This window comes from Phaethon lepturus, unplaced genomic scaffold, assembly GCF_000687285.1.
Source record: "Phaethon lepturus isolate BGI_N335 unplaced genomic scaffold, ASM68728v1 scaffold14826, whole genome shotgun sequence".
Taxonomy (NCBI): domain Eukaryota; kingdom Metazoa; phylum Chordata; class Aves; order Phaethontiformes; family Phaethontidae; genus Phaethon; species Phaethon lepturus.
This window is the reverse complement of record NW_010544241.1, coordinates 52,253-61,047: the sequence shown is the minus strand read 5'-3', so window position 1 is coordinate 61,047 and position 8,795 is coordinate 52,253. Positions and strand designations below refer to the sequence as shown.

Below are 8,795 nucleotides of genomic sequence, written 5' to 3'. Positions count from 1 at the left end.
GAATGCCAATGTCTACATTGATCTTGTATGAAGCAGAAGAGATATATTTCAGTTGTTAAGAAAGGCAGGAAATTTTCAGTTGTATGATAAGTTATAGTATTTTTAGGAACTGCAAGTGCCTACTTTAAGTGATGTAGTACTAAAAATATTCGTATGTTTTCTTTACAGGAACTGAATTTCAAATATGTTAGTAGAGGATAAACAGGTGTTTTTTTCCACCTTCTACTGCTTTTCCAGATAACTGCAGATTTGAAAAGGGCATGAAATCTGAGCCTTATTCAGGTTCCCTCTCTTCTGTCTGAGACTTTCTTCTGTTTTCACTCTTGTTTCTGCCATCAAATAGTACTCAGCTTCTAGGACCATCTTCTTTATGAGAGCATGATGTTTCTGTAATTATCCTTAAAATTTGTAACTAAGCTTGGCTTTACTCCAAATTTTCCATTATTCTTGTCCGTTCAGACTGTACTTTCTTGTAGATTCTCATTCGTGGATCTGTTCCTCCTGTGCCCTGATATGTTGTGCCGCAGTAATCTTCTTTTGCCTTGCTGCTTCTTACAGACTTCAGATTATAATAAAGTGTAGTGGCAATTTAGTTGTCTACGCTCTTTGGGAGCTCTGTACCTGCATGAAATGAACCCAGTAAATAGGTTTCCTCACCTCTGTCATCAGTTGTCACTTTCTCCTTACTCGGATTCTTCCCTCTGGCCCACTATGCTGAACTATGGTTCTGCTGCTCTCGTACTGCTCTCCATTTCTTTCTTTAGCTTAGGTGTTTGCCCCTTTCTGCCATTGCTCTTGGTATCGATGGAAGGATGTTTGAGACTCCAGAAGAAAGTGTCATGTTTAAGCTAGGGGCACTTCTACACAACACTATTTTCATGAAGCTGAAACAGATGGATGTTTCCCATTGGCACAGAATGAGGGCACTGAGCCAGAATGGAAGAATGCAGTAAGACTTTACAACCAGAGCGGAGGTGGAATGGACAAAGAGTCTGAAATACATCCTTACACTGAACTGGAGAGTATATAACTGCCCAGTTATTATATGCGTCACCATGATTAGACAGGAGTTTTCATGTATGTATTCCAAACAGCCTGCTGAGTCCCTTTCTGTAGGAAAAGGCTGCTTTTCAGGCTAGGGCTTCCAGCACAGCATGGGGGAAGCTGGAGGATGGTTGAGGAGGTGCAAGTCAGAGAAAAGCAAGTTTGAAGTGAAGCCAAATTATTATGCACTTTGCAAGCATGCCATGACTTGGGAGACCAATGGATGGATGCTGGTGAAGAATATTAATTCTTACAGATTTAAAATTTAGGATCTGTGAAGAAACTATGAAAATGTTAACATGAAACAACCATGAAAACAACCCAAAGCAGTCTGAAGTGCATTAGAATTTTTCTGTGACAAATACCGTTTCTTCTCTGGCAATCAGAGGTTTTGTGCATCTTAAATGTTATTGTCAGAAAGTCATAATGTTAATTTTCTGTTTACTTGTGAGATACTTCCTCTAGTTTCATGGGTTTACAACCTTTTCTCATTTCAGCACGGCCATTATAACCAATGGAACCTCCTCCTTAAGGAAGTTCTACTCAGCATAAATAGAAATGCAGAGTCAAGACCTTTTGTCTGGATTGTGATCTTCACTTTATTGATCTTAGAATTAATGAGAGAATTAATCTCCAAAGACAATGCAGCATTTTTATTTTATAGCATAATAACAGTCCTCAGCATATGTAATGACTAATTTCTGTACTTTTATGTCACCAAACCTTTCCATTCTTCTTAAAAATCTATTTATTTCTTTTAAAATCTGTTTACGTATAACTGCCATCGGAAATTTGTTCTCCTTTTATAATGAACAGCATGAGATAGCAGAGAATGGTTACAAGACTTAATAGAAAATGTTGGAGGCAGAAGCATAATTTTTTGTTAGGTAGTCTCTAGGGCAGGGCCAAAGCCCAAGTTCTGTCCGTGTAGATGCTATATTGTTTTAAAAAAACATGGTAGACTTGACTGGAAACATGTATAAAAGATAAATGCTAGCAGATGTGTTTGTGCAGAGACAAATCTAGAGTCCTCCAGTGAACATTTGGGTGAATATAGACTTGTGAATGTATTTGTCCATTAATATAAAAAGATAGTTGCTGTTTGTTTTCTTGGTTTGGAGCTTTTGAAAAAAAGTATTATGATATATTCCATGACAGAAGGAAGTTGTTGTTGATGGCAGCAGAAGCTTGCAAGCATCCAGGGTTTGGCAGGTACTCCAGAAAAGCATACATTTTCTATCAGTTACTTTTACATTCAGTCCCCCAACCTGCAGCTATTTTATTTAGTGTTATTCTTGCATGTATCCACACGGAAACACAAGATTTTTAATCTGCATTTTCAGTACTCAAAATTTATTTCTAACATCTGCTGCTGATTTCCTCTTTATTATTTGTAATTATTAAATGTAATGCTTTTTGGGAAGCTGAAAATAAAATAGAGAAATTTTTTCCTAGAAGAAAGAGAAACCAACTTTAGGTAGATGTAATTTTTTCAGATACAAAAATAATGTTCATGAGTTGTTAATTAATTAATGTTCACTAATTTGTTGGTAACCATTTGTTAAAGCCTAGCTAACTCTTGTAGAGCTTTCCATGATCATAGTATGAACTAAGAACTCATTCGTTTGCTATAGCTATGTAGGAGATGCCCCGTTAGCCATGCTTTAGATGGTTTGTTGTGAGACAAATGAAGTAGGGGGAAAATACGACAGATGTACTGAACCCTGTGCTTTACAAATCCTCCTTGCAATGCAGATGTGTAATTGCAAGAGGCACAGTGTTTTTTAGAGACTGATGTGTTTCTGCATAGAAATAGATTGCTCTGCTAGTGTTCCAAGCTGGGCAGATGCAAGTTCTTACAGCCACATTAGGGCGATGTTGTCAAGCTACCATTTTCTTCTAAGCACAGGTTATTAGCTGAGGTACAGAGCTTGTGATAATGATGGCTACACGGCACGTGAATCAGAGATGTCTTTTGTCCCTTCAGTTCAGACCGCAGGCAGAGGAGTTTATGCCTCCTCACATGGGTCTGTGTTTTGCCGGAGTGGTGCCTGTCTTGTCAGTCAGTCAGTTCTGTATGCTGCGCGGAAATGGAAGGCGGCAGCAGGGTCTGGGGAACTGGCACTGGAGCTGGGAGGAGGAATCTGAATTCTGTTCCCCATTTTGATACTAACCTGCTGTGGGACCATAGGAAAGTAATTACATTTTTCTGCTTACTCTTGCAACCTTTGTCTCCCCTGTTTATGCACAGATTAGCTCTCCATACATCTCAGATTAGCTCTCCATACATCTCTTGAGTGCTCAGGCTGCACAGAAATCAGGAGGATAGCTGGACATTTCACAACAAAAGCTGCTGTTAAAAAACCCAACAAACTCAAACAACCCCCCCACCTCAAAACCAAAACTGGAGAGCTGTGAAAAGGACTGGTAAGGGATGGTCCCATCCCAGCCCTCTTGATCACCAATATCAGCTTGCCCACTATGTCTCTCTGATAAAAATCCAGTGTCTCTCCTTTCTCACAGCCCTTTATCTCTCTAAGTCCCTTCTCCTGCCATTTAACCACCACCACTTATTTCCAGTCTTCCCCCTATAACTCACTAAGTCTCAGATTCTCCAGGTTCTCTCTCTCAGTCTTGATCCTGTGTCTATTTTTTCTTTTATTTTCTTTTTTCCTTTCCTTTTTTTTTTTGAGGGGGGGCGTGTTTTGTAGTAGTAGCTGTTTTGCTGTCTTCTGGTTCCTAAGTCCCAGTCTTGTCCTTCTCCCTCCCATTCCTTCCCTGCATCCTTCCAAATCTTTGTAAGTGTCCAGTCTCCTCTCTGGATTTCAAGTCTTTTCATGTTAATTTTCCTCTTATTCTACTCAAAGTATATTACCCCCATTTCTTAGTTACAGCTTCTCTCTTCTACAAAATCTGTCCTTTTCCCTCAATTCTTCTACCCCCTCATACAAATCTGTCAGCTTCTTTGGTTTGTTCTGTTCCTTTCCTTGTTTCAAAGCCTTAGCTCTTCACTTTTGCATCTGGATTGAGAGCAGTGGAGGATCACTCACTGTACTAGGAAACCGCAACTGTATCACTGTGAACACTGGAGAAAAGGTTTCTGGTTCTAATGCCTAGCCTCAGCTTTATCTAGACCCGCTTGGAGCAACAATTGCAGGACTAGTTAGGCTTTGCCTTCTGGCCTGGAGTTGGAAAATAATCTGTAAACTGGAGAAAACATGCAGACTGATAGCTCGGGTGGGAGAGGATGTGGTAGTCTGTAAATACAGAATTTTCAGCAATTTGAACTGGTAAACTCTGAGAAGTAATTACCTAGTAATGAATAGGAATGGAAGACTTCTGAAAAGTTATGGTTTGTCCAGTCATGATTTGGATGAATAAAAAAAGTATGAGGTATCATATACAGACTCAAAAATGTTCCAAAGCACACGCATACTGGAACTTCTCAAAAGAACAGTTGCTAGAATAATTTAATATGAGCAAACCAGGATATTCTCTTCTTGGAAAGAGATGAAGAATTTTGCTGAAATTTTTGAAAATATGAACAATGTTGATAAGTTATCCTGAGACAGATGCTTGGTGTGGAAAATCTGCAACATCTAAAATGTGGTGACGTTGTAAGAAACTGGAAACAGGTCTCATAGTGGGTTGTGGTTTGCAACATTTCCAATGGGCAAGACAACCATATCCAACAGCAGCATTACATTTTTGGATGCCTTCAAAATCAAAACTTTCTTGTCTGCTATTTGTCTTGGTCCTTTCTCGCAGGACCTTAAACTTCACCATCTCACAGTCAGGGCTGCCAGCGCTACCATTGGCCATCAAACCCCTGACCAATTCTTCTTTATTTGCAAGAGGTTCATCAAACTGATTCCCACAGATGACTTGTTTATCACCTGTAGCAAAAATTGTCTTCAATCCATGTATCGTCAATCATGCAGAAATCATGTGACTTCTTCTAGTTGTCTGAAAAACGCTTCATCTATTTCCTCTTGTGCATCAGACGGACTGTAGAAGATACCCCAAATGATGCCACCCATGCTTCTCTGTCCTCTGATTCTTACTCATAGCTCACAGCTGCCCCATCACCATTACAAGGCAACGCTACACACAATTGAACTGCTCTTTTGTGTAGAGCACAACCCTTCTTCCTCAACTTTGGAGTTTTTATCAATCCATGGCTACACTCCAGGCTTACGAGCTATTTCATCATGTCTTTGTGATCCCAGTGAGGTCATAGCCCTGTAAATGTTCATTGATTTCTAGCTTCTGTTTGTTGCCCATGCTGTATGCATACAAGTCACTGGAGATGGATGCTTGGTTGTCCTGCTTTGAAAGGGAAAGTCTAAGTCTCTTCCATCATACTGTCCCCCAAGCATTTCCTAACTGCACCTCATGTTTTCATTTCTCTTCAGAGTTTGAGCCTCATTTCAAACAGCTGGTAATGGAGGGAGTAGCAACAAGGCAGAGAGAGAGATGAGATACTAGTACACCTGCTGATGTAGCGGATCACCTTCACAGGATCAGTGTAGGAAGTGGTACTCTTCCAAGAGTTAGTCATTTACTTGCTTCTGGCGCCAGATGGCAGCAGGGAAGGATTGAATAGGTCTCTCACAAGCCTGGTTCCTTCCTGAGTCTTCTGGAGGACCTAAATATCAAGTCTATCAGCAACACTTCTACTAAAAGTAACTTTAAGCAGAGGGTTTCCATGATCTGGAATCTCAGTTTGTTGCCTCATGAAAATTCAATTTGCTTTGGAGAAAAGAACGACAGGATAATGAGGAGGCTTTTTTAAAAAGAGATGAGAAATAAGTCTCTGCCTGAATTTACACAGGAAAGAGAGTCCTCTGTCTCCAAGCGCGGCTCAGTGATTCTCCACGTGCCACATCCCTGCAGATGCAGAACCCCCAGTTCCTGCTGTCAGAGTTGCTTGTGTGAAATTCTATTACCTTTGGTATCCTGCCCAAATATTTCGTTCCTTTAAAAACAGTACTCAGCAGGGATGGTATTCATAATCTGTGACATTCTGACATCTTTGCTCAGAGCACATTGCGATTTCACAGTGAGCAGGGTAAGCAGAGTTTGTTTCAGTTTAGTTCTTTGAATATGAGAGAAGAATCATAATGGAGAAAGGAATAAATCTCTGCTACAAAATCTGTTTGTAGTAATTCTCTGAAAATGTCATGCCATAAACAGGAAAAAAATTATGTGCATTTGAGAAGCAGTTTACATAAAATTACATTTAAATTATATCTCAGCCATCAGCAATTCACATGAGCCATTTGCTTCAAGAGAGTTTATCAAAACTGAAAATAAACAGCCTGATGATCAATAATAATATAGCTGCAAAACATATATAATAAATAGTCAATGACTCCAAAAGAATAAAGCTCCATAAATACCTTCTTGAGAAGAGGTTTTGTGAGTAAAGATGTCTAGAGGGATATTTTTCAGAGAGTCATTGAAGCTGGTGTGCTGCTTTGTGGATTCCTATTAAATTGTCTTAAAATTTGCAAGGATGTGTAAAAGGAGTGGCAGGATTTCTTCCTAACGGGGAAGTAATAAGAGTGTATCTGGAATATGTTTAAGACAGAAAAGAATTTAGCCATCACAAAATAAAGCTAAGTTTGATCAATGCTTTTGAATCTGGACTTTGGTTTGATGGGGGCATGGGAGTTCCTTTCTTGTGGCAGAATGTTACCTTGTCTTCCATCCTTTCTGTGGTGGGTATCAGCAGCCTCAGATTTGCAAGTTCTCTTGTCAACAACTTTATGTGCTTCTCAAATGCACATAAAGTTGTTACTCGTACTACATACAGTCTTTGGATAAAATCAGAGTCTCTTTGCAGTAATCTCTATTTTAAAGGAAAAAACCAAGTAATTAGCATCTTTTAAAAAACCTAACCAGAATGGAGGCATAGAATAAGAGCTGAGCTTTCAAACACATAGAAAGTATGTTTTAGACAAAGAACATGAGTCCCTACATCCTGGTCTCAAGTCAGCACCCGAGACCCCTTTTTTGCTTGCATCATTCTTCTCAAAGTTGTTCTTTGCTACAGAATTGCTTCCATTAGTTGAAAACTGTATTTGTAAGGTAAATCAGGCTAAGGAAGGGCCCCCAACACAAGTGATTGCTAGCACATCCCTCGGGTGGTTTCGGCCTGGATCGGCTACCACTGCTTCAGTGCTTGGGCATGATTTGAGGTCTAGCCTAGGTCAGAGCTTATTCCCGATTTACAGTTTGGATGTGGTCCTGCTTGTTTGGAAAGAATCTGTAGGGAAGTTTAGCTGTATTGTCATTGCAGCTGCAAGGAGACTGAATTGTGGAGTGCCAGTTGGCATCAGGTCCTGAGAACAGTCCCTGACCATTTCATTTACTAGTGTCAAAACTGGGCAGAGGGTCTCTGACTTGGTATGGAGCCAGATGAAATGGCAAATGAGACACAGAACAGCAAGTCCAGTCCATTGATGCCATGTGAATTCCTACTGCTGAGAATTACTGGCAAGGGGCAAGCACCAGCAGTGACAAAGGCAACACAACTGGCATGCCCAGTTGTCTGTGGGAATAACGGACAGTGCACTAACCGTGGCTCAGGTGGTGGATGGTAACTGGTTACCAGAGAAAACGGTTTGTGAGCATGAAGTCACAATGGGGCAAGCTGGAAAAGATATATCTCTGTTGCTACAGACTTTAGGGTATGACTTCCTTGAGATCTAAGGGGGAAAGAAGGCCCCTTAGATATCTCATTACCAAAGTAGGTGATCTTGCTAGTGACTTCAATAAGGTCCTTGAAGTACGATAACACATTAATAAATGGAGGAAAGTTTAGGAAATCTAGTATTGCTCGGTTAATATTTATCTCCTAATCATTTGTGCTGTTGTAATCCTGAGAAGTTTACTTATTTTCTAGGAAAATACAAAGTTTTTAGGTCTCTGTAATGGTCCTCAATGGCAGAAGACAAGTTTTTATTTTTGCACTTCCCAGTTTCAGTATTTCTTTACTCAAATGGACATTTAAATGTCCATATATGAAATTTAGACATAGAGGTACCAATTTGATTGCTTAAATGAAAGAAGAACTTAAAAGTATAAAAACGAGCTTCCCGGTTTAGCTCATTTTTTGATAGCTGTCATACTACCTTTCACAGTTGTATCCATAGTTGTATCCATAGACAGTACATAATCCACACTGGTTCTTTTATTGTTCATGGAATGGTTTGGATTGGAAGGGACCTTTAAAGGCCATCTGGTCCAGCCCCCTGCAATGAGCAGGGACATCTTCAACTAGATCAGGTTGCTCAGATCCCTGTCCAGCCCGACCTGGAATGTTTCGAGGGATGGGGCATCTACTACCTCTCTGGGCAGCATGTGCCGGTGTTTCACCATCCTCATTGTGAAAAATTTCTTCCTTCTATCTAGTCTGTGTCTGCCCTATTTTAGTTTAAAACCATTACCCCTTGTCCTATCGCAACAGGCCCTGCTAAAAAGTCTGTCCCCATCTTTCTTATCAGCCCCTTCTAAGTACTGAAGGGCTGCAATGAGGTCTCCTCAAAGCCTTCTTTTCTCCAGGCTGAATAACGCCAACTCTTCGAGCCCTTCTTCATCGGAGAGGTGTTCCATCCCTCTGATCATTTTTGTGGGCCTCGTCTAGACCTGCTTCAACAGGTCTATGTCTTTCCTGTGCTGCGGGCAGTAGTTGTTGTTTTGCTTAAGTTTTTTTAAATAATATATTATGCTTTTTAAATACCAAG

General features: G+C 40.2%; 1 protein-coding gene across 1 annotated transcript in view; it reads left to right on the top strand.

Moving 5' to 3' along the window:
• The window catches only part of SOGA3 (SOGA family member 3), a 32,638-nt gene that overhangs the window by 4,636 nt on the left and 19,207 nt on the right, over positions 1 to 8,795 (top strand). The window lies entirely within an intron of this gene.